Source organism: Rattus norvegicus, chromosome 14 (genome assembly GCF_021556685.1).
Source record: "Rattus norvegicus strain SHRSP/BbbUtx chromosome 14, alternate assembly SHRSP_T2T, whole genome shotgun sequence".
Taxonomy (NCBI): domain Eukaryota; kingdom Metazoa; phylum Chordata; class Mammalia; order Rodentia; family Muridae; genus Rattus; species Rattus norvegicus.
The window spans coordinates 74,318,751-74,346,345 of record NC_141547.1 but is presented as its reverse complement, the minus strand read 5'-3'; the positions used below and the strand labels follow the sequence as shown (position 1 = coordinate 74,346,345).

Below are 27,595 nucleotides of genomic sequence, written 5' to 3'. Positions count from 1 at the left end.
ACAGAAAATACTTTTAAAAAGAAGGGGTAAGAGGAGGAAAAGTTAGGGAGAGAATGAAGGCAATTATACTAGAAATGTATTATGTACATTATGAAATTCTCAAATATATTATAGTTTTAAAAGTCATGAACAGATCATTAAGCAAACTTCGTGTTTCATAAAGAAAATTACTTAGGCTACAAGGCACAAGAGTTTTACAGAGCATTTAAATCCTTAGAGTGAGATATTTATATTTCTACTTTATTGAAGAAAGGCTAGAAGCTGAAAGCAGCTTAGACTAAGGTTTTCCTACCATGTGTGCATGTGTTTGTGTGTGTGCACATATAGTATATGTGTGTATAGTACTACGTTCTCATGAGAGTGCAGGGATGCAATTCCAAGTATGTGAATGAATGGAGAAGACACAGACAGCTTCTCAGTAGTTTTGGATCACTCTCCACCTTATCATCTTTAGAAAATAATCTCTCACTGAACATGAAGGCTGCTTTTGCAGTTCTCCTGACTGTCCAGAAAGCTCTTAGAATTCACCTGTATCTTCCTAGTAATAGTAAGGTTACATATATGTGTAACTATAACAAGGTTTTTATACATGGGTACTGGGGATTCAAATACATATCCTCTTGATTACAGAGCAAACACTCTTATCTAGAATGCCATCTAGCTATCCAGAATGCTGTTTCATTAATATATCTTTATTGTACAAAATATTGCACTTGATTATAATATTTTCATTCTTGTTCATAATACATTGTCACATTCACACTATTGCCTACACTTCCCCTATAGTCTCCTTCCCTTTCTCTCATTGGTATGTGGGCGTTCATGTGTGCATGCATATGTATGATCTTACAGTGTCATGATCATTCTCACAGAGATAAATGTTCCCTACTTGCCGTCAAAATCATGAGATTTTCTTGGCTTCAGGAATGAATGGGACTACATACATGCATGGGCTGTAATAGTGAGATTTAAAATCATATATTACTATACCTACTAGCAGAAGTAGCTGTAGCAGTAGCAGTATTTGGCTATAAACTTTGATGACTGCTTGATCCCTTTGGAATTTTGATAATGATTGTACTGAATTTGGGTAAGATGGTCATTTTCACAGTGTGCACTCTACTGATTTGTGGACATGGGAAATCATCCTTTCTTTCAGTGCCATCTTCAGTTTTATTTTTCGCGTTCCCTGTTTTCATTAAGTAGATGGCTCATCTCTTTAGTTAGGATTGATTCCGTATTTTAAGCAATTTTAAAAAGAGATTTCCTACCTTATTTTTCCAACATATTAATAATTGGTATATAGAAAAGTTCCAGATTTTTATATTAATTTTGAATCTTAATACTTGATTTTATATACTTTTAGATGTAAAAGTTTTGGGGTGGAATCCGTTAGGCCTTTCAAGTATTGGTGTAGATCACCTGAAAATCAAGATAATTTGGTTTCTTCCTTCCATATTTGTGACTCATATCTTTTTTGTCTCATTGATCTAAGACTTCAAATACATTATTGAGTGTAAGTGGAGAGAATGGACAGTCTTTTACTCCTGGTTTAAGGGAAAATACTTCATTTCCTTTACTGAGTAAACTGTTGGATATAAGTTTTTGGTGTCCAAATTTTATGATGTTGTTGCATGATCTTATATTTCTCGCTATTTCAGGGCTTTTTACCATGAATTTATATTGAACTTTATTAGAGGCTTTGTCTGTATGTGTTGAGATGAGCATGTACATCTTAATCCTTGACTTTACTTTTGCATTTTATTGTGTTTATTGATTTGCAAGTTAAGTCACCCATGCATTCGACACTGATCTGGCAAATACATATCAGCACAGAAAGGTAAACATTGAGAGAAGTCTATAGGAAATTACAGGCTTCTGTGTCAGAGATGCACTTTGATCATCTGTAATACATATAACTGCTGGGATGGAGGATACTGTTCATAGGAGAGTGGGGCAGAGGAAAATAATAATACACCGCAGTACTAAAGTTTAATTGCCAATGGCCTACTATGTAGGCCAAGCTGCCCACTAGCTTGAAACTTCTTGTGTCAGATTCCCCAAATGCTAGAATTAAAAGTATGTGGCATTATGGGTAGTTTTTAAACACAAAGTGGAAGTAGCTCAATAATCTGAAAAAGAATTGAAAATTAAAAATACCTCACCCTATCAACACACATGACACCAAAATGTCAATAAAAATAAGCCTTTGCAATGCTGGAGTATTTAGATCCAGTATTATTCCTCAAAGACTTAACTGACCTGAAAAGAATTGAATTGGATGCCTGGAAGATGGATGCTATTAAAGACACAGTAAAACATGATGGAAAAGGAAGCAAAACAAATCAGCTTGAACTAGGTGTCCATCGCTTTGTAGTATGTAGATGAAGTATACGACAAGCAGCAGTTAAGAGCTAGTTGCATAGGCAGAGATCCACTCCACACAGCATGACATTTGGGAAAATCATGATGCATTTGGAAATGGGGCCATGTTTCTTATGAGCTGAAAAGAAGTTATAAACAGATTTTTATTAGTGTCTGTTTGCCTTTTGTATGTGTTTGGCAAGTAATAAATAAAAAGAAAAAAGTCCTTGGGAAAGAACTAGCTCATTGGCAAGCAGTAGAGAATGAAATGTCCAGATCCAGGGACTCAGAGCTGTAGTGAACTGCAAAAGCTAAAAGCAAGCCATTCCTATGCCTAGGAATACAAAAGATACCATTTTATTAATTTTAAACTATTAGTGTTTATTTTATGGTATGTGTGTTTTTTGTAGCATGTATATCTGTGCACTACATGTGTATGGTGCCTGTAGAGGTTAGAAGAGCGCATCAGTCCCACTATAACTACAGTTACAAATAGTTGTGAACCACTGTGTGGATGCTGGGAATAGAGCCCCAGTCATTCAGGAAAGCAGCCAGTCCCACAGATACACTGTTAAATGGCTTTTTGTAAAAGACCCTCTAACACTTCTGAGTTGCACAAAAATCTCATCTCGGTGAAGATCAAAATATAGTTGAGACCTTTTCCTATATTATTGCAGAAAGTCTTAAATGTCTACTACCCTTCAAGGAAGAAAGACATAACAAAGAAGCAAGAAACATATCTAAGTGTAGAACTATGACATGTGAAAAACTCCCGGTAACATGAGAGGCTACATGGGAAAAAATTAAGTAGGAGCCAGTCAAATATTTAAGAAAATCATTTTGTCAAATTTCCCAGTAAATTACAATAAATTAATAGAATATAGAAAACAAATTAAACATAAGACTGCACCCAGCAGTGTTCCATCAATGATGCTTATTTTTTCCACAAGGAGCCGAATCATAGGTCACACTGACAGTGAGCTACAAGGCGCTAAGAGTTCCGGACCCTTGGGTAGTCTTGATGTTTGCAGAAGAATTCCTATAAAACTCGTCTCTAAACAAGCCAACAACATTAAACCTGCACCTCAAACTCAAAGGACTATTAGCAGGATGCCTGAGGCCCACAAGGTGATGAAGAAGGATTCTAATGAAGAACCATGGTATGATTGTAAAGGGGGCGAATTCCTTCAAATCAGCAAAGATATCCAAGACACCTTTTTTTTGTGATTTTCAGACAAACATCTTAGGAGAAAAGGACGATCTAGCAGTTCATTTCTGTCACAAATGTGGATTGTCTATTAAAGTCTATGGGGAAATGATTTGAAGTAAGCATGTCTTTTGATATGACATGTCCTTTTTACAAGAAAAGGGGAGATAAGAAGTGCCCAAGATGTAGTGATCCTGTGCAGTGAATTGAACAGTGCACGCAAGGTTCTCTCTTCATGTGTTGCACTGTTCAAGGTTGCAAGAGAATATATCTGTCTCAGAAAGACTTCCAAGCTCATATCAACCATAGCTCTATGAGAGCTGGAAAGCCTGTTACCTGTGCTTCGCGTGAGAATGTTCATCCTCCTATTGCCTCATCACCAACTCCAATCCCCGATCATTTCATAACGTCACCAGACAAGCATCATAAGCGCCATATTCCTCCAAAGCAGCACACAATGCCGCAACCGCCTCCTTTGTAGCACGAGCACAATAATCAGCCACGTGAGAATATCTGTGCTTCTTCATGGTCCCACCTCCACCTCGTTCAGTCAGTAAGGAAACCTTTCGTATTTCAACAAGAAAACACAGCCTTTTAAGAACTGTCCCTATTCAGGATGACTCAAGTTCAGGTGCTAGAGAACCACCACCTCCTGCCCCAGCACCTGCTCATCATCATCCTGAATATTAGAGTCAACCAGTGGTATCTCACCCTCATCCTATCATGACTCCACAGTAACATTATGCATCACCCCCACCTCCTCCACCATCAATAAGTCATTCAATGCCACATCCTCCCCAGGCTGCAGGTACTCCTCACTTGGTACATAGCCAAGCTCCACCTCCACCAATGACCTCTGCTCTACTACCAATAACCCCTCCCCCTGGACATACTATTGCTCAGATGTTACCTTACAGGAATCATTCTCCTCCAGGACCTCCTCCTCCTTAGCATGATGGTCCACCTCTAACTGCACCCCCTCCTCACCATTACAATCCTAACTCTCGACCCCAGTTTACTGAAGATCAAGGAACTCTGAGCCCTCCATTTATACAACCAGGAGGAACAAGTGCTAGTATCTGGCCTGCACCAAGAGGGTGACCTCCTCCTCCACGAATGCAGACCCTGCCTTCTCAAACCCCACTACCTGGACTACATTATTCAGATCAAACAAGATGCAGATCATATTACTAGTTATCATAGTGTTTTGAACTGAAGATATAACAAGATTAATAAAAGACTAAATTAGTCAATCTTAATTGAGCTTTGACTATGAAAAGAAAACTACCTCTTTTGGGTAGCTATAAAACACAAAGGATTGTCTCTAAAAATGGTTTTAATATGACTTTAGGATTGCTTTCAAGTACTATTCTGTAGTGCAGATAAATAGCTTGGTTGAGCACAAATATATTTTAACAACTGTTACATTGGTCTGATAAATTTTTCCAAAGGCAACCATTTGTCTAAAAATATTGAAAACAATTCACTGTTCCACTTTGAGAAATATTGCTTTTATTAAACCCAATGTTTAGTGTTCTTTTTTTAAGTTTTTCAAAAGGAAATGTTCCTTTCTCTTTATCTGCATTGTATGTGGCTAAGGATGGCTTTAGATAATAAGGCATACTTTCAGCTACAAGACTAGTAGCCTTAGAGGTAAGTAAACAGGAAACTGCCTTCCTGACAGCAGAAAGGATAGTTTGCTAGGAACTAGTATCCTATCTTATGGTAGAAAACTTAAAAAAAAAGTATCAATCCAATAAGAATTTGAGTTGACTTAGCGTAGACTAGGAGCCAATATTTGTTTCTTAAAAATTATGCACATTCTTCGTCAACCTGATGGATGCAGGGTCTCCTTGAAAAGGAGCCTTTAATTCAGGAACACTGACCAATAAATAATAGTATCTGATTTCATGGAGAGATGGTGAACCCCAACCCAATTGATCCTCTAATGTTTTTAGACCTTGCAGTTAAATTGTACCTCTTGAGAAGAAGAAAAATCGTCATTTGTAATCTAAATTCTCCAGTTTGGCCTTTTCCCCTTCCTACTAACCATAAAATAGAACTGTAAGTTTTAAAGACTCCTTTAAAACACATTATAAATAGCTCTGAAAGACAGGGTACCCAGATACATGCCTGGACCAGGACTAACCCACTATGGCCACCTTCAACTTAAGATAAGAGAAGGAAACCACTTTTCAATATGTATGTGCTATAGAAATGGTAGGACTTATTCTGATTAATACAAAGGGACAAGATAAGATAAAGAGGCCAATGTCTCATTACTGCTGAAAGCTTAATAAGCCAATTGTGTCTATGTCTAATAGTAGAAAAGAAGTCTAAGATAATCACTAATTCTTTATTACTATTTCCTTTGAAAAGTACATGCTAATTCATTTAAATCTAAGCTACATAGGGACTTGTTTGACCTATGAACTCATCAAGTGAATGTAATCATAAAAGCTTGGCAACTTCTGCCTTAACTCTAGGAGTAGTTTCTCCCAAAGCTCTATGAGATTATATCTGAGCTCTGACTGCCCTGAGATGATCGTGCAGAAAGGCCATGTGCCCATGCTGTGATAGACAATGTTTCTGAGCCTTCTAGCCATCCCCTGTGAGGTATCAACTTCATGAGTGAAGCCTTCATGGCTCCTCCAGGCCAGTGAGTCTGCCAGCTGGATACCCCAGAGTGTCTACTGTCAAGAATATGCTGGGTAGAAGCAGAAGCATTCTGGCAAGCCGGCCCTCTGGGGAAAAGTTAAAAAACAGATTTTCTTGTTTACTCATCTCAGTGATGCAAATGTCTCTCTACCGGATCTAGTCTCAAGCATCAGAAGGTTTACTGTAGTACATACATACTTTCTGAATATTTAAAAATGGATTCTCCTGAGCTGAGGCAGGCCAGCTCCAGCATGCATAGAAAGGTCTGCAACTGAGCTTTGCCCAAATTCCAGAACCCCAGAAATCATTCAATGTAACAAATCATTACTGTTTTCAGCTACTACATTTAGAGTAAATTTTTATGCAGGAACAGATCATCAAATCTAAAGAGCAGTTTGAATCAATATTATCCTATTATTTTCAAAGCAGGGATTAGACTCCAGAGAACAATGGTATATAAAATACTTACTCGTCCAAGGAAATCTGCAAACTTTTGGAAGATAAACCAACCTCTTCATAGTCATCACTCCCAAGCACTGTCCTTGCAAGAGTTTAGTGAGGGCAAAGAAAAACTCGTAAAGTTTCATGAGTGAGAATTTATCAACATGTCTCAAATTCCAGACACGAACTGCCATAACAAAAAGACAGATGGAAGTGATTACCTGTGCCCTTCATTGGATATTAGTTTCTATAGGACAGACCTGTGGATCTGTTCTACTCCTACCGTTACATGAGAAAGAGAATTAGAATGGGATAGGAATAAAGTTCCCTCCATTTGCTTTGCTCTGTGGAGATTAACTTGTAATTTCAGATACAGCAGGAGAACAGAAGAGTGAGAGACCATGTTACAATGTATGAAGATCAGAGGCTTAAGGATGAAGATTGATCAATCTCTTTGATTGAGAATAATAGAAAGGATCAAAGCTTTGTTCTGTGTTTTGGATTATGGGTCCAAAAGAAAAGTCAGAGAAGACCCCAATAGTAACTAAAGCAATCCAATGCAAGTTTGCGAAGCTGTGAGCAGAGTTAAAATGAGCCCGGTCCACAGGAGAAAGCACCAAGGGCTAGCATCAGCAAGAGAGGGAGGAAGTAGCCTTGAGAGCCCAGATACAAGTTGTGCTCTGAAAGGAAAACATGCTACTATCCTGAAGTTAAGGAGAAGGAATATTGTGCTCTATGCAAGAGTCTCTGGGAAGGTCCTCAAGAATAACTGTGCAGTGATCTCCGCTCTCCACATGCTAGGCAAGCACTAAGGCTCCATTTTCCTATCCACCCTGTTGTGGATGGGTGAGCCTCTTGTTACTTCCACACGAAGGAGTCTAACTATGCGTGTGGACCTCCAGACTTCACTCCACTGACTGATGTCTCTGGAAGAAGAGATTTCAGCACTTTCCCCCTCTTTATAGGGAAAAGATACCTTCTAGGTCCCTACGTCACCAATCATGGCTCTGAGCTGCCCAGGAGTAGGCATGGTATATGGGCAAAAGTAAACCACGTGACCTTATGCCACTGAGGTTCCTGTGAACCATAGGGCAAGCTGACCTGTCATGACTGTTTTTGTTTTGCTTTGTGTCCTTTACTTAAAAGGATAGGAACTATCTATGGGGCAGAGGTTACTGAGCTAAAATCATTTTGTGTGATTGTGTCTAGATTGAGAACTGCACAGGAAGAGGGTTTGATAAATGATCGAAACTTGCTAGAATTGCAGAATTGGAATGCCCCTGTCCCTGATGTTTCTTTGCTGCATACTGACTGACTCCAGGCATAACACATAGCTTGTTTGGTTTAGTTAGATCATGTATCATGTGAAATAATTTCAGTAAATAAAGAATAAATATTTGTAAGTATTACCATCTTGGCCCTGAACTGAAATACCTCTGAGGTCAAACCCCAGCTCTGGTGTTCACTAGTTTGCAATGATCAGAATATATAAGTGCTTTGGCATCTTCTTCTAATGCCCTAGAATGTTACGAAAGGACTGTGTTTGGTGGCGATGATGTGTCTGTGTTCTACAGCTGAGTACCATGCTTTATAGTTTTTATGTTCACTCAATAACCATTAGCTTCCATTATCAGCAATTTTACCACGACCATCAAAACACCCCACCATTCTAAAATTATAATTTAATTAATCCAGGAATTATTATGTGCATATTGATTTTTAACGGTTTTATTTACTAATGCAATCATTAAAGATAACCAAAGGTTTCATACTTGAAAATGTGCTTAGTTTGTATCTTTCTACTTAGGAATGTTCATCTTCACTTTTTCACGTGTGTGTGTGTGTGTGTGTGTGTGTGTGTGTGTGTGTGTGTGTGTGTGTTGTGGCAGCACACATGTAGAGGTCAGAGGATAACTTACAGAAGCTTGGTTTCTCCTTTCACCCTGTAGGCCCTGGGGATTGAACTCAGGTCTGCAGGTGCAGTAGAGCATGGCTTTTTCTGGATCTCATTCAAATGTTCAGGTTTTTTTCTTTTTTTTTTTAAATTCTCAGAAATAACCTCTTGAAGTAGGGAAGAGGCTTTCCAGAAACAGCAGAAGTGCTTGGCCTCAGATTATACTTGTATAATAGCCATTTTTGTAATTTTATTGTTGCGTTGAAACCAGAGTCTCAATAATGATAATCTTTGAATTCATGAAATAAGAAGATTATTTCTAAGTATTCAGCATTTGTATCCTAACTGGTTATAGGTGGGAGTAGTAAGTCTGTGAGTCTGCCTGAGTCTCTTTGACTCATCTACCTATCTGATGACTATAGGAAAAAACTCAACATACAGATTCTATCTAGTCCTACATATGTAGGCATGGCATTCCAGTTCAATTAAGTGGAAGGAGTCCTACTATGTGCTCCCACTGAACTTTGTATTTATTGACTCTTTGATATGACTTACTGTATTAAATATCAACAAAGACATCAAGAGAAATTAAATGCCTTGAAATATATTCAAAGTCAACGTTCCTGATTTGGTATATTGAGAAATCACTTCCTCCAGTAAGATAGTTGTTACCACTGAAGGAGACAAAAGACAGAGTATCACAGTACCAAATCCCAGATTGATTCTGTCCAGCTTTAATTATATGCATCTTGAAAAGTAACACATAGCACCAACTCTGAGCATGCTCTGGAAAGGTAAAGATTTAAAAAACAAAATTCAGAAATGAAAAAAAAAATTACCTGTGTTCTCTAAAACCTTATGTTTCTACAGAGAAGAGTTATTATACCAAGCACAAGGGCAGAAGGAAGTGATGCTGTGACATCCATCCCAGGAAAGGGACTGGGTCTCACTGAGGCAGTTTTAATATGAATAGTGAGAATCAGAACAAAGTTGGAACCTCCTGACTTTCTGAATCGGGTAGCACTCCATCTTGTAGAGAACATGTGCATCTTCTACAAGAAGGAAGGAGGATTCAATAGAGATTAAAATTATTTCAAAAGTGCCAACTCAAAGTGAAAAAACATGAGGTAGGAACATGTCACCCTCATGTCTATAGAGAATCTCACTCACTATACACAGAGGTGCAGATGGATTAACAGGCACCTTTTGACAAGCACCCTCTGAAATATGTTACCACTCTTATCCTGGGAGATGAGACCCAGAATTATCTATTCGAGAAAAGAGATTTTTCTTGTCTCCCTGAAGAAAAACAGTATTTTTGGAGTAAGGAAAGATTATCAAGAGGCCAATTAAAAAGAGTTATCCAGCACAGGGCACGAATCCAAGAGCTGAGTAGTCAGAATCTGGGAAGATGCTCTGCCTGCAGTGTCTTCATCGATACAAACAGGCTGTCAACCTCTTGGAAGGTTGAACAGGTTCTTTAAGGAATGAAGAGCAACAGAGGACTCTTGTTTCTGCAGTCATTTGCATATAAAAAGATGATTTAATATCACCTCCAAAACCAAAGTTCGTTCCCACTTCCAAAAATAAAAAAATCAATGAGGTTTAAATTAGGTCACATTAGCTGGAATTGAGCTTCTCTTCTCCTGGTGCCGGCTGTTGCTCCATGGGGAGGCTATTCATGTATTGATGGTCACGCGATAGACCCATTTCTGTGCTAGACTTTCTAGAGACGAGAGATACACAGTAATGGTGCTTTAGCAGGTAGATCAGGAGGTAGAGGAAAAAATAGCAAGGAGTTCTAATGTGACAGGAGAAGGAGAATAACAGAAACACACACAAAATGTTGGGGCTGTAGAGGAGAGAGCAAAAGAAGCAATTCATCCAGAAGACAGGATGGGACCTCCCAAGAAGGGTACTCTGAAGGAAGAAGGCAGAGAAGAAAGACGGTGGCTAAGAAAAAATTAGGAAAAGACAGAGTAGTGAAGGGAGGGAGACACACTTTCGAACATTCAGGGACAAAATTAGCAGAATTGAGAAGGCAGCAATCACCCTGACTAAATGCTGTCTGGGAAGAAAGAATTCTTAAAATATAGAATACTTAACCTGGACACTGCAAACAGCAAGGTAGAAGAAATTAGTGTGTGTGTGTGTGTGTGTGTGTGTGTGTGTGCATGTGCGGGGGGGGGGGATATTCTTGGTAAAAGCGCTTGTAGCACCAACTTGAAGACCTAATTTCAGATCCCTGCGATTCAGGGAGAAAGCCATGTGGGGTAGTGAGAATCTGTAATCCAAACAGAGATGTGAAGCATAGACAAGAGAAAAACCCAGATGCTAGTAGGCCAGCAAGCTTGGAACACCAGATGAAGTGTCAGAAACAAGTTGGAAGAGCTAATAAGACAATACAGTAAGTAATGATGCTCATAAGCAAGCAAGCATCAGGACTAGAGTTTGATCCCAAGGACAGTCTTGGTGGAAGGGGAGAACTGAAAGCTATCTTTTCATATCATTGCATGTAGGGGCTGGGGAATGTATGCACATGTGTGACCATGTATGTACACACACACACACACACACACACCACACACACACACCACACACACACACCACACACACACACACCACACACGCACCACACACACACACCACACACACACACACCACACACACACACACCACAAACACACACACACCACACACACACACACCACACACACACACCACATACACACACCACACACACACACACACCACACACACACACACAGCACACACACACACACAGACACACACACACACAGACACACACACACCCCACTGGCTTGGGGATGTATAAAGGGTCCAAAGCAAAGTGACCCAGAACAACTATCCATAAAGGTTATTGAAAGTGAGGCTGATGCAAGCACAGCAGTTTGAGGTGGTTATAGAAGCACGTGATGGAGAAACATTTGGTAGGATAATTATTAAGGTCAGTCAGTGTTTCTTAGGAGGTGGATAAAGGGCAGTTTCCAAAGGATGAGAAACCTGGGCTGGTGGTTGGCCACCTGAGCAGTTAGAGCAGAGACTGTGCAGGGTTGCACATGGGTGCTCCTGTCACAGCAACATCAGTCAGACTGGCCTAGATGCCACAAGTGATGTGGTTTAAGCTAAATATGAATACCTGCACTTCGCCCATGTTTTCCCTTCAAGAAACACTTCAAGTGTTAGCTGTTCATAGATTCACATTGACAACGCATGTGTTATTTTATACGAGTTGGTCTCTCCAGGACTTAGAAACCGAAAAGAAAAAAAACATCCAAAAACATAACCATGTGAATGTACATAATTATATGTATATAATTATATATGCTTATATATTATATCATAATTATTATGTATCATTATATGATATAATTTCACAGAGTAAGTATTGTTATGGATGATAATGGCAGGGGAATTGGAGATTTTTCAGAAAAGCAGTACCTGAGATAAATCGGAGTAGCAGGGTCAGGAGCACAGGTTGGGGATTGGCCTGAAAAATGTGCCAGGGTCTGTGACCTGAGCAACAACAAAGCAGCAGTGAGCCTCCCAAAGAGGCTACAGAAAGGGAGGTATCAGAAATATAGTCATTGTGGGTACAGCTTCATGTTCCTAGGAGACTCAATTCCACCAACATGAACATCCACACATGCACTGAACAAGGATGGCACCAATGTATATGCCAAACTCAATGAGGAAAAGTTCAGGAGGCCTCAATCCTATACAAATTACCACAGGAGACTGAGTAAATCTGGCAGGGAGAGGGGCGGTCCTCCCCAAGGAAGAGCATCACAACTATTGTCCAGTGCTAAAGGGTCAGTCATGGAAACAAATATACAAGTAACGCTATATGGACTCAATGTTATATTTAGCATGACACTAAATAACATATGCTTGCAAAAACACGGGAAAATGAGGCCATGGATTTCTAGGAGAGTAGGGAGGGAAATATGGAGGGTCCAGAGGAATGTTGCAATTAAATTATAATCTCAAAAATAAACAAAAAATAGCATCTGCTTTTAGAAATGGGCATGATTGCTGAGCACTTTGGAGAGGAGGAAAGGAGACCTGCTGTCAAAGGTGCCAAAAATTGCTCATAAACCAGGGTCAGTTATGGCCAAGTAACTTTGATTTGAAGGTAAGTGGGGGTTCTGGTCACAATTCCCAGAGCTCCACATCTCACTTGGTTTCTGAGGTCATGATTAAACACTCATACCAACAAAATTTCACCTTGATGGGGAGACATATATATATATATATGTATATATATATATATACATACATATATATACATATATATACATACATATATATATACATATACATACATATACAAGTATAAAACTTTAAATATCTTGATGTGATTTTTTTAAAAATGAGGATTTCTTTCAACTCTTCACAAAGCAAAGAAATATATAGAAAGCACTAAGTTACAGAGAAAGAAAACAATGAGAACCCTAGGTCTGATACAAGGGCCAGACCTTTCAAGATTCAAGGTGTTAACAGAAAGTGAAACAGAGGCCGGGCGATGCTGGATGTTTTGCTTGAAGAGGACACTATAAGGGGAGAGTTCTGAGGGACTAAGAGAAAGGATCTCTGAAGTAACCCTGGAAATAGATATAAGAGATAACGATATAGGTCTCTTCTGAGTTCCTCGGCCTCCTAGGAAAGAGGGCAGCTCTTCTCCCAGCCATGTGGATATCAACCGTCACAGAGAAAGCCCTCTGTGAATTACATTTAAATGTCATCTAGAAAGACAGTTTGAAATTAACTTTTTCTAGTCTGTGGCAATCAGACAATTCCTTGGACTAAAGGAATAAAAACATCTCCATTGTTTCTTAACAGTGAATAAGAATTATAAAGGGTTCACGCTAAAACTGTTTTAAGGGCTATAAGGAAACTCTTGAGAGCACAGCACAAGACTCCTAAGGTCATAACATTCAGATCTCATGACCATTTCAGAATATGCAGTTGGAGAATCACACTGGGAAATTGTGTTATGTACAACATTCAGAACTGACTGGTCTGGGAGAAGAAGAAGCTGACTCAATGGTGCCACCTTGTGGTCCTGTGTCCTGTGACCAAACTGGAGAGTTTGTTTTTCATTTCTTTAGCCCAGGCAAGGTTGTATCTGCCCTAACAGAAGTCATAGCACAAGTCTATTGAGAAAAAATATCTTTATTTTTATGAATGAAGTGTCAAACTCCATCAGTTATTTTACCCCTTGGAATTTTGCAATAACCTAACAAAAAGTCCCCTCTTTTTTAGTTTGGGTATTTAAGGAATGGACTAAAGGAAGTGAGAACCCTGCAAAAACTTTGGCATCAGGGATTACTGATTTACTGAGATTTAGCTGGGGTTTATGACTTTACCGTCTATTCCTTTGCCCTGTGCCCCACTGCCTCAATATTTCAAGGCTATTGGTTTTATGAGGGAATAAATGGTAAACTGCCATTCTAAAGGGAAGGCAATATATTTCTTAAGAAAGATTCTCATTTTCTCATTTTCTCATTTATGGATCAGTCCATATCTCTATTTTTATGAGATCAAGGTAGGGAAATACACAACTCCATGATGAGTTATTTGAGGTGTGACTACCTAGCAATGATGACCGCATCAGAACTAAAACACCCTAAATGTGGCAGAAGATAATTATTAGCATCATGGAGAACTCACTCTATCCCTTTATAAAATGGAATGTCTAAGTAATTGGGCAGTGATCCTGGATGTCTTGTGAGGCAGCCTGAGTTTGCCGGTGTGATGTGTGAAATAATGGGGAAAGTCATAGGTGCTTTTTATACCCACACTATTTAATCATTTTTTTCCTTGTGGTGTTGTACAAAAGCTCGCAATTGCAGTAGAGACCCCCAGAAATCTCAATGATGTAATCATTGGTGACACAATTTGGTGTGTGTTCAAATGTTTTATTTTCTCTTTGTGCTCCACCTTGTTGTGGCACCAAGGAAAGGTAGAGGATGCTGGCTGGCTAAGCTGCAGAATCACTGGTTCTTTCAGTCCATTGGCCAGAGCTGGTCATGTGACCCCTTCCAACTAGAAATCATGCAGGAGTGTAAGCATAAACGAGAACAAAGAAACTATACAAGAGTCTAGAAATCTCGGTACACAAGTCACTGCATTTCTGTGGGTTTTCCCAGAGAGTTACAAAGACATTTAACTTACTGGAAGCCATTTGAGACATGCATTCTCTGTATACCCTGGGGCTGGAAACACAGTTAAGCAAGTAACTTAAACAAGTACTGCCCTTACAGAAGACCTGGGCTTCATTCCCGGTATGCTCATGGCTGCTTACAACAGCCTATAACCTTGTTTCAGGGAGTCCAATACTCTCTTCTGCTCTCCTTAAGCCCCTGCATGCACTTAGGCACTTACATACAATAAGTCAAATGAATTAGACAGATAGATGGTAGATAGATAGATAGATAGATAGATAGATAGATAGATAGATAGATAGATAGATGATAGATAGATAGATATTGTAAAGCTTTCTCTGACTGCTTTGACAAAGAAATGTTGAATATGAACAAATAATAATAAATGGATGAAGTCTATCTTCTTTACTCTTCTATTACTATGAAGAGATCCCATAACCAAATTACCTCTTACAAAGAGAAAATACTTTACTGGGGACTTGCTTGCAGTTTTAGGGAGGATTCCATGGTATCCATGATAAAAGAAGATAGGGCACGGGGTTGCAGCAGTAGCTGAGAGCCTATATGTTGAGACAGCAATCATGAGGCTGGTCTATACTCGCTTAAGGACATGCACTGTCCTGTAAACATGGGAATATGGTGGGGTGGTTTTCATTTCTCATCCTGTCATACAAGAATAAGAGAGAGAGAGAGACAGAAAGAGAGAGAGACAGAGACAGTCAGACATACAGACAGATAGACACAGAGATAGCAAGAGAATGTATATCATTCCAAATATTCATTTATTAACTTTATTTATTTATTTCCTCTCTCTCTCTCTCTCTCTCTCTCTCTGTGTGTGTGTGTGTGTGTGTGTGTGTGTGTGTGTGTGTGTGTGTATAGTCATGGACAGTTGTAAGCCACCTGATACTGTTGCCAGGTACACAACTCAAGTACTCTGGAAAGCAGTAAGTCCTCTTCATCCCTGAGCATCACATTCCAAAACGCCTTAACACTCTAAACAATATAATTATTTAATTACATAGATATTGCTTCCAGAGCCAAATCACTGGGCTTGTCTGCACTTTCTCACAGCCAATGAGAGTATGAGGTTCTTTCTCCCTCAAACCACAAGAAAACCTGTGTTATTAAATGAACATCCAGTCTAGGATGAAAAGGGACAGGGCTCCAGCAGTAAGAGGACTTACAAAACTAAGTGATAACTACGAGAAAGTAACATGGGCCTCAGCACAAAATATAATTTGCAAAGGACCGAGAGAGGGTACCTCATGAACAGACCGTTAAATGGCAGCAAGACCTACCATGTCTTGAGTATGCATTCCCCAGACACAACTGCATGGTATAAGCTCTTGTTTGCTTTGGTATTTAGGCAGTTTAGTAGAATTTCTAAGAATCGGAACATAGTAAGAGGCTTACATAAAACAGAGAAAAATAAATGACACTATGATGTGATAGTTCCTTCAAGATGGATAGTTGGATTGGAAAACTCAACAAAGAGCTTTAAGGGGAGCTGAAATAGGCCTGTTTTAGAGCCTGGTGTGGAACTCATTGGTAGGATGACCACCTACCATTATTAAGGGCCTGGGTTCCTTCACTAGTGTTATGGGATTAATAAAAAGTCTGATTTGATAGACATTGACAGTGGGTGTTAGGGAACTTGACTGGGTGAACAACTGATACTTCCTCACTTCCTTGCCATGATGGCTAAGCTGCTTCTGAAATATGTGGAAAACAGACTGACGTTTAAATCAGCCACTGGGATTTGAGAAAGCATTTGTCATTATTTTAATCTCTACCTTCAAAAAATGTATTAACTGCTAAGGGGAAAGCACCATGGTAGATTGGCCAAGAAACTGTTTCCATTCACTTGATGGATCGTTACAAAGCTATGAAATCATGAATATACATAAGGAATTATAATATATGAGAATGTTATGGTAACTGAAAAAAATCAGGGTACAGTTACACAGTCGAATATGTTAACTATAAATATGTAGAATACACAATGAAAAATAAACCAGGACTAAAATTCAACACTCCTATTAAAATGGTGAGATTGAGAAAGCTGTCTATTTTTCTTTCCTTTTCAAGATTCCTGTAAAACTATGGCCTCAATACTTAGAATAATAACATTACTACCATGCTAATTTGTCACCAAGGCCTTGTACTGATCACTCTTTTCATTGCTGCAGCCATAGGCCCAGCAAGAGGCAATTTAAGGGAACAAGTTTATGTTGGCTCCCAGTTTGAGATATGGATGGTGAAGGTAAGAAAGCATAGTGACAGGAGTGGCTTCCATTTACAAGGGTGGGGACATTCTCAGCCCTGCATACTATAGAAGCAGAGCTGGCTTTCTCCATTCTCTTTTCTTGCTATACTCAGTTCCTAGCCCATGGTGTTAAACATTTTTAAGATGGATCCTCTCTCTTCAGCTAAACCTTTTTAGAAATATGCTCACAGAATCAGCCAGGTATGTTTCTCCTCCTTGATTGGAAGTCTAGTTGACTGACTATGAAGATGAACCATTACAAGTGCAGCAACATAAATAGCATAGAAAATCATAAATATACTACCTATATTTAAATATATGTTATATATGCTACGTGTATATAGTATTCTACATGCAATGCTTTATACTAAGTTATTAAGAGTTTACAATTGCCTGAATATGAAGTTCCCAACTTACATTTTGCCATGGCTGCTCAAAAGGATCAGCCACATTGGACTAATTGTGGAAATGGTCAACTCATATGTCATCACTATCAAGTGTGATTTAAAGAAATTAGTCAGTAGGTTTTAACTAAGCCACCATTAAAAACACACATGTGTATATGTATAATAAACATATATTACCATGTGGATATTTTACACTGAGTTCAATTTATAACACATGTCTGTCTCTGTCTCTTTCTCTATTTCTGTCTCTGTCTCTGCCTCTCTCGGTATCTCTGTCTCTGTCTCTCTTTCTCTCTCTCTCTCTCTCTCTCTCTCACACACACACACACACACACACACACACACACACACACACACCTGTATTCTTCAGTATTCTTCAATAAAATTTAATTTTAGGGAAAGTAATTTCACTATGTCATTGAAATATTTTCCTAACTTCTTAGCTACTTTTTGTTTAATATCCAAATGCTGTGAAACAATCTCAAAAATTCAGCTGGGCAGTTGCCTTGGCTCCTGGCAATGCCCGTGTTCCCTTCCTCCAGCACTTTCCAGCTGTCTCCAGAGGAGATGGAGCACTGAGTCTAAGGTAATGCTCCGCTGAGCTTTGGGATGATCTCATCAGTTACAAGCCATGTGTAGTAAAGTGCTAACCAGGCAGGCTGGGGAGCACTGGCTGGAGGGTGATAAAATACTCATTAAGTCAGCTCACCTGCATGGCCTCATACATTTGTGGATCCTGGGATGAATGCATATTTACTAGCCTGAAATAGTGGGAGAGTCAGTACTGCAGTGGGGAGGATGTCAGAATCCCTTCTAAATTCACCCCTTAATCTTTGGGGTGTTCCTGGGATAAGGTGGAGGGGAGGTATGTTGTATGTCACATACAGCCAGCTGCCCTGAGGAGAGTGGATATTCTCAAGCTGACAGAGACAGAAAGCAGGAGAGGATGGGAGTCACAGCAACCCAGGACTGTCTCGTGTCTTCTGTGAAAAATTAAGAAAGGCAAAGGGGGAAAGGAAGTACAATAGTGAGAAAAGTATGCATCTAGAAAAGTTCAATTTTTCAGTAGCATTCAAATCTTGACCCAATAGAGCACTCCTCTCAGCATGCTGGATGTACTTATAAATGAGAAGAGGAAGATAAAAGGTCACAACTTAACTATTTAGGGGGGAGATAAGAAGTGCTGTTGTTCAGAGCTTCCAGGGACTAAGCCACTACCTAAAGACTATACATGGACTGACCCTGGACTCTGACCTCATAGGTAGCAATGAATATCCTAGTAAGATCACCAGTGTAAGGGGAAGCCCTGGGTCCTGCTAAGACTGAACCCCCAGTGAACGTGATTGTTGGGGGGAGGGCGGCAAGGGGGGGAGGAGGAGGAGGGGAACACCCATAAAGAAGGGGAGGGGTTAGGGGGATGTTGGCCCGTAAACCGGGAAAGGGAATAACACTCGAAATGTAAATAAGAAATACTCAAGTTAATAAAAAAAAAAAAAAGAAGTGCTGTTGTTTGCTAACTAAACCTACTTTAGGCTCAACAGAAGTTATAGATTGCCATCTCATAATTTGATTATAATGTCATACAAATAATCAGTGTTGGATCATTATCACCATTCATTTATTCATGCATTCATGTATGCACGTATGCATCATGACACATCAGCACCAGCACTTAAGCAGAAACCGTTCTATGCACTTAGGGGCAATTTAGACTTTTGTTACTAAACTGTGTTCTATGAACTGGAAGAAGCACCTTCATTTCTCATCATACTAAATACAACATTGTGTTTTCACAAAATTTTTCATAAGTTGTAGAAGACAACAGAGTCAGCCTCCACCTGTTTTGACTTCTGCCTCTGAGCAGAGTCCCTTGAGCTCTCAGCTCTTGGCACAAAGGTAACCATCAAAGCTTGAGTTTACAAGCTTCCTTTTGATTCTCAGTTTTCCTTCCTCTGAAGACATTGGAGAAAACTCTATACCCAGAGGTTTCCTGGAGGCATGTATGGAATGATATTTATATGCCAAATCTAAGACTACCAGGTTCACATTAAATATCTCATGGTTTCAATGCCTTTCGAAAACGTTCACATTGAAAATTCAGTCTTCATGGAAATAAGACTAAGAAAGGGGAGTCATAAAGTTCTGTGCTCATGAATGCACGTATGCCATTATCGTAAGAACTGGTGAGTTATGGGAGAAGGTAATTCCAATGCAATGTTAAGTTCAGTCCTCTTCCCTACTCTTTTGTGTGCACTCACTCTTCAGAGGGTACAGAAAGAAAGCACTCTAGAGGTCAGATGCAAAAACAACAGTAATAAATGTGTTCTTTTTCATTCATTCACTCATTCACTCACTCATTCACTTATTCACCCATTCACTCTTCAGTCTGATACACCCTCCCTACCCTCCCAGTCCTCCCCTCACACACCCCTCTGCCATCCTGACTCCCTTCTCTTATAAGGGGGAGGTGACCCCTGGGTACCAACCCATCCTGGCACTGAAGTCACTATAGTACTAGGCAATCTTCTCCAGCTGAGGTCAGGTGAAGCAGCACTGTTAGAATAATAGGATCCACAGGCAGCCAACAGAGTCAGGGACAGACCCTGCTCCAATTGTTAGGGGTCTCACATGAAGACCAAGCTGAACATCGATTACATATGTGTTGGTCTCCTTGGTCCAGACTACATATGTTCTTAGGTTGTTGGTCAGCCTCTGAGAGCCCCCAAAGTGTCTAGGTTAGTTGACTTTGTTTGTCTTCTTGTGGAGTCCTTAGGCCCTTCATATCCTCCAATTCTTCCCCCAACTCTTTTACAAGATTCCCTGAGTTGCATCTAGTGTTTGGCTGTGGGTCTCTACATCTGTTTCAGTATAACAGTATCATTAATAGTGACATAGATTGGTTTTTACAATAACCGTGGAATGGTCTCAAGTTGGTCATCCCAGACTCTGTTCCATGGTTGTCCCTGCACTTGTAGGCAGGACAAACTCTGGGTTGAAGGTTTTGTGGGTGAGTTGATGTCCTTATCCCTCCACTGGGAGTCCTGCCTGGCTACAAGGGGTGGGTCTATATCCTCTACTGCTGGGAATCTAAGCTAGAGTCACCCTCACAGATTTCCTGAAGACTCTTCCAGCACAGATCTCTGACAAGTTTTAGAGATTCCTCTCTGAGTCCTCTGCCTATCCCCTCCAATTTCTGTTCACTTTCCCAGTTGTCTCTCCTTGGCTATCCCTACTTCTGATCCTTTCCCCAATCACTTCCCCATCCCCTCTTCCAACAAGTTGATTCCCTTCATCTGCCACCAATGGCTATTTTATTTCCTGTTCTTAGTGAGATGCAAACATTCTCACCTGGGCCCTCATTGCTATTTAGCTTATTTGGATCTGTGGGTCAGAGATTGCGTATCCTGTACTTTATGGCATATATCCACTTATAAGTGACTATGTGCCATGCATGTCCTTTTGTATCTGGGTTACCTCGCTGGGGATGATATTTTCTCTTTTTTAAATTTTTTATTGGATATGTCCTTTTCTACATTTCAAATATTATCCTCCTTCCTACTTTCCCCTCCAGAAAACCCCTATCCCATTCCCCCACTCCTGCCTCCATGAGGGTGCGCCCTCACCCCCCCCCACCTGCTCCCTTCAGCCTTCCACCCTGGCATCCCCCTATACGGGGGCATCAAGCCTCTACAGGACCAGTTCTACTCGTTTGCCTGCATGTTTCATGCTGGCGAGGATGTGAAACCACAGGAACACTCTTCCACTGCTCGTGAGAGTGCAAACTTGTACAACCACTCTGCAAATCAATATCAGAAAATTGGGAATAGTTCTACCTCAAGACCCAGCCATACCACTCCTGGGCATATACTCAGAAGATGTCCACCATACCACAAGGATACTTGCTCAACTAGGGTCATAGCAGCTTTATTCATAATAGCCAGAAACTGGAAACAAACCTAATAATGATCTTCAACCGAAGAATGGATAAAGAGAAATATGGTTCATTTACACAATGTAACACTATGTATCTGTTAAAACCAAGGATATGACATTTTCTATCATAACTCCCCATCGTACAGTTACTGAAGTAGCTCAAAGAAAATCCAAAGTTATTCTGTCCCTGACTGTGCAATCAAGTTGGAGAAAATCTCTGACATCAAAAAGATTCAATCTGTGACATTTCCTCAGCATCTTGAAAGGCACGGTCCTGTACAATGGTACTTAAACAGCAGGACACAAAACGATCTACACAGTAACTGTTTACTTCTGTTCTCCTCTTATGTGTGTACTTACAGTAAATAGCCCATTTGTTCACTGTTTACTCACTGCCTGCATGTGATAGACATTGTGTTGGACATTACAGCTTTTGTGAACCACATATAAACAACCATGCTCACCGACACGCACACATATGTGTGTACACATAATCATCTATGAAATAGTGACAAATAGTCATATGTTTATAAATAAATTACATGTAAAGTATTTTCTTTTGAAATGATTTAGTTACCACTAAAGAAACCTAAATTTGAAAGTCTAGAATCAGCAGTTTAAATGCTTGGATAGAGAAACATTAAAATTTACCAGCAGAGGGCAGAAGATCCCAACGAAATGAGCCATGTAACCCTTGAAGGTCTCCTTTAATGTGATTTTCTCTGATTTGCTACTTGAGAATTTGGGAAAATCTTGAGAGACCTCCAGATCTGTTTCATCATCAAAGTCTCCCACCTATCCGTGTCCAGGGAAAAAATATATGCAGTTGGGAACTCATCTTCAACACAGTCAGGTATGAATCCTATTCTTTCTGCTCACTGCACCGTGCCTAAGGTGACTTACTCAACATCCGAAGCATTCCTTTTTCTCTGTTTAAAGTGAGGGTAGCATTGATGTAATTTTGTTCCATTAATTACAAATAAACATTTGGGAGGATGAACTGGCAATGACTCTACTTGTAGATCAACCCAATTTTCCCAGTGCCCCAAATCGAGTCATTGCTGTTGTAACTCATTTGCTGTCCCTTTCCTCCTATCAATGAGCCTGTACATGAACTGACTATCTACAGAAGTAGCCAGCTGATTAATTCTTAGAAGGACACAAAAGAATGTGGCATTTACAGAAATCCTTTGGTATGCCTGGCTCTGCCCTAATCATCCGTGGATAGGTATGATTAGGTACTTGGAGGGGAAACAAAAACAAAAACAAACAAACAAACAAAAACTAACCTTTTGAGAATACAACCAAGTTGGTCAAAGATGGAAATTTAGTCAGCAACACAAAACTGGATTCAACACAAAATAGGAACCAATGACCGACTTGAGAAAGATGTTTCTCCTTTCCTATCTCTGGGATGATGGCAGAGGCAGAAACAGCCTTTTTAGCAGGATGAGCTACTCCAAATACTTAAAAGTTGCCTTCAAAACTTTCCACTGACAAATTAATGAAATGTTCCACTTAATTATCCCTTTGGTAATTACTGAATAGCTGTCTGCTTCGTTACATGTTGAGTTTTCAAAAATGATAAACACATACATGCCCTTTTTTCTCAGATGCTAAATATACTGGAATAAACGTATCAACAATTAGCATGCAGATGTGTGAGCAGGCAAAATACATTCATCTATGAGTGCAGAATAGAATCTACATATGAGCTACTGTTCATTCATGTGAAATAGACTCAGTATGATTTAAAAAAAAAAAGCTGCCACAGGAAGTCTGAACCGATATTCTCATGCTTGGACACATTTATATCCACTGTGGTAAGTCCACCACTACGTCATGCTGTCTTTGCAATTGCCTCACCCAGCAACTATTGATACAGACCTCCTCTAAAAGACAAGCTCTGGAAGGGATTCCCTATGGCCTGACTCATAGTGTCATGGAGCTACACTGGTCTCTAAAGATCCATTCTCCCCTTTCTCCTTTCCTAGCTTTAAGGCTCAGACTCTGACTTAAATCCCCATCTCTTCTTCCTTCTATTTCCACTGCCCTTTCTGCCTCATCTGCATGTCTTCCACTCTTAGCCTCCAAATAAAGCCCTTCATAGTATCCCTCCTCAATGGACCTGGCCTACCATAGAGACAAGTTGGCCTGACTCCTTGGTAAAATCGGATAAACTGCTACAGATCATGTATGAACTTAAATCAAAGAAAGTTAGCACTGATATAAACCCTACTTCTGTCCCATAGCATGTTCTGTTCTGTACATGGCAAGTTCCTTTTATTTCTTTCTTTCAGCTCTAGAAATATGGGCATCTGTGAATATATCCTTGGAAATATACTGCTGCTCAGAATATGCTCCTGGGTAGAGAAATGGTCAATCATAATATTTGGCACAGCAGCAGCTGTTGAGCCAGCATGAATTTTGTATGTCCCCTTCAACTAATTTGTCTTCCTTATCGTCAAGACCCTTGTTATGGCTCTTATGGGTCCATGGATTCAGAACGTTCTTCTGTTTAGTCTTCTGTTTAGTCTGCGATTGGATCGGATCTGCAACATATTTCAGACCTGCTACAATGGACTTCCCAGTACACAATCAACACCAGTGTCTATTTCCAAAGAAAATAGCCCTGCACTAAGTTCCAACTGGGAGAAGTAGTGAGAGGCAGTGTCTGTGATGAACAGCCTTCAGTTGACAAAGAACTAGACCTACTATAGCAGGCTGGGTCTTGAACAGATATGACCTGTAAATCCTGTTCTAATGGGGTGGGTGCTGGCCAATCCATTCTTTCAATCAGAAATCTAAAACAGGAAAGAGACCATTAGCAAGTTGGAAGCAGTTACCAAAATATAAAATTGTAAAGTAACTCATAAGGGCCACAGGTGCACTGGAGTTGTAAGAGGGCTGCATTTACTAGTAAGAAGAAACCATGGACAAACAAAGGGACTGCTTAGGCAGAAATTTTAAGATGGCTAAGTGGTTAATAAGGTGGACCAGAAATCATGTGCCAAGGTTCAGATTCCAGACTCATTCCCACTAGCTTTGTGACCTTGGCAAGCCATAAACCTCTCTGCACCAATTTCCTCCTCTATAAAAAGAAGAAAAAGCTAACTTTCCCTCAATATATTCTGATTGGTTCAGGCCAATCAACAAGTTCCAGTGCATCATAATCAGAGACGGAATGGCCAAATCTATTTCTATCTGAAGAAAGACAGGTAGACTTTTTGAGAGAGAAACTTCTCTTCTTCCCCCAACTATGGGTTGTGTCACAGATGGTTGTGAGCCGTGGGTGCTAAGACTCAAATCTGTGCCTTTTGGAAGAACAGCTAGTGCTCCTAACCCCCAACTCATCTCTCTAATCAGAGACTGTTTTTTCTCTTTTCTTTTCTTTTCTGTTCTTTTATATTCTCTTTGTTTTGTTTCTCCTCCTCCTCCTCCTCCTCCTCCTCCTCCTCCTCCTCCTCCTCCTCCTCCTCCTCCTCCTCCTCCTCCTCCTCCTCCTCCTCCTCCTCCTTCTTCTTCTTCTTCTTCTTCTTCTTCTTCTTCTTCTTCTTCTTCTTCTTCTTCTTCTTCTTCTTCTTCTTCTTCTTCTTCTTCTTCCAGTGCCTTAAAGGGTAGCTACTATATGACCTGGGTTGAAGACTACTGCACTAGATTAATATGCTCATCAACAGTAATTAATATGGAAAACAAGTAGCAACTTCATTGAGGTAACAATTAAACAACCTAGAAAGCTGGACAGATAGCACTGAGGACTATGGACATACAACACTGAAGACTGTAGACAGATGGGATAGAAAACTATGAACAGGGAGCAATGAAGACTAGAGACTTACAGCACTGAAGACTGTGGTTCATGAGCAAGTGGTAGACCTGGAAGCCAACCAGAGTTTTCTGTTCCCTTACCTCCAGATGTCTGGGATCACAAGGGATCAGAACAGGCAGCGTGTCCACTTTGATGGAGACTGCTGTCCTCACCCAATGAGTTTGGTAAATACTGGTGACTAATTGCACTCTGCTTGCCACTCTCACTCTAAGGAAACTGCTCGAACAAAATTACTTCCTCTCATCAGACATTAAGATATGTGATATTTTAAATGACACATTACAGCCAAAGCAAGAAATGCATTAATGACTCTAAGTGTCGTAAAAAATAAAGCATGCAGAGAGAAGGCTGCAAGGCACAAAGACGCCCCTGAGACCCTCTCTCAATAAACACAGCTGAACTGGGCCCCTGAGCACACCAATGTCTGTTCCCCTAGACTTGGATTTAGCCTCAAGGTAGGTTGTGAAAGGTTAGGGTAAGTCAGTTCAGTTTCTCCAGTGGCCAAAGTTAGTCATGAAGAGCTTTGAGGTCACAGGTGCAGCACTGAAGAGAAGACAAAGCAAACAAACTAGAGGATCAGATTCTTTGTGTTTTAGCCTTGATGCTATGAATTCACAGCAAGCCATAAGAGGATGAGGCAAGGAATAGAGTTTCTTTCCTTCTGAGTTTTTCTCAGTTATGAGTAATCTATAACTATTATAAAAACTTGGTTATAATTATTCTTCGAGATTCCTCCTATCCTCACCAAAGACTTAAAAACCTACCAGGTCAAAACACTCTTGCTATCTGATATCATGAATAAAACTTGGAAGGAACTCTCAATGCTTATTGAATCAAAATGCACACATGGATTCATACAAGGATATTACTTTTATGTATATTATGTAATAATATAAAATACTATTTTCACTTTGTCAGTTAATTTTAATTTTTCAGGGAAATATGCTTTCACAGAAATATTAAGTGGAGAGTGTAGAAAGGTCTTTGTGTCTGTTTGCCCCACACAAGACCAGCCTTATTCTTCAGACACCCTCCACTACCATGGCACATTTAGTTCAATCAATCAACCTTCACTGTGAATTCTTTATCACCCAAATAAACCACACTCTCCATCAAAAAAAAAAAACCACTTATGATGTTTTTCCTTTTATGAGTATGGAAAGCTATACATTTTTGTGGCATGTGACAACCATTACACTCTCACACTCAATAGTCTTGTGATCTTAACCAATCCTTTGTGATCTGCCTTTTAATTTCCTCTTCCATTCAAACTCAATGTGTTCACTCATATTTTACTGCCTATACAGATTTTCCCCTCTTCTAGTTGGACTTGTATACTATGTAACCTGGATTATTCTGCAAAACAATTTTCTGATGTCTTATCACAATTTGATTATTCTGTTTCTTTACTCCTAGTGTTGAATATTACTCCTTGTATACCACCCACAAGACACTTTTCCAGAGAAGAATATCTTGACTGTATACAAGTTTTAGCAGTCGTGATTAAAGCTGCTGTGATGAATGTATTTGTGCAGGTTTTGTGTGAACATTCAGGTTCCAAATTATTTAAATAGATACAAAATAGTGAGATTGGTGATGGGAAATAGTGAGAGCATATTTTATCCACAGAGTACGGCTGAACTGTCTTCCAAAATGGCGGTCTCAATTTTCCTTCCAACCAGAATGAGTCAGAGAAGTTGCAATTCACATCCCTCCCTGCCAACACAGACAATTCCCTTTGCTATTAATCAAATGCATTTACTCAGTGCTAGAGTTTAAATTGGCTTGGAAGTTTGAAATGCACATATCATTTGGCTGAGTGTTTTACCTTGTACAGGTGTATCTTTCACAAGCACTTAAAATTCTGGACAAGGAACATACATGACCGGTCATTAAGGTAATTGTAATATACAATATTAAACTATTGAATCTGGTATGTCAATATTATCCTAGGAGAAGAAATCCCAACACCTATATATTGTAGACAGCTAGATATCTTTGAGGAAATAAGGAAAGACATATAATTATGCAAGAGGAAGATTAAAAACAGTGCTACATGGAGACAGCAAATTGCAAAAAATAGAGAAAAATTATGCCACCATATCTGCTAAAAATATTAAAAAACAAGAATTGTGGGTAACAATTTTTTGTTGTTGTGTGATTACTTTTTACCAACTTCATTTTTATTTTATTTAACTTTCATGAATTTTTTGCTTTTAATTATTTTATAGTTGCATACATTCATTTTTATTTCTATTTTTTCAGATTATAGTATGATTACACTATATCTTCCTTCCCTTTTATCACTGAAAATCTTCTCAGAGCACTCTTGCTCTCTTTCAAATTCATGAAGTTTTTTTTGTCATTAATTGTTGTTATATACTACTATCTTTTACATGTGTAAT

General features: G+C 39.5%; 1 long non-coding RNA gene and 1 pseudogene across 1 annotated transcript in view; both read left to right on the top strand.

Annotated features, from left to right (window-relative positions):
* LOC134481765 (uncharacterized) overlaps positions 1–27,595 on the top strand; it is a 55,822-nt gene that overhangs the window by 5,511 nt on the left and 22,716 nt on the right. The gene's annotated exons all lie outside the window — the stretch shown is intronic.
* Positions 3,295–4,830, top strand: Cbll1-ps1 (Cbl proto-oncogene like 1, pseudogene 1; annotated as a pseudogene).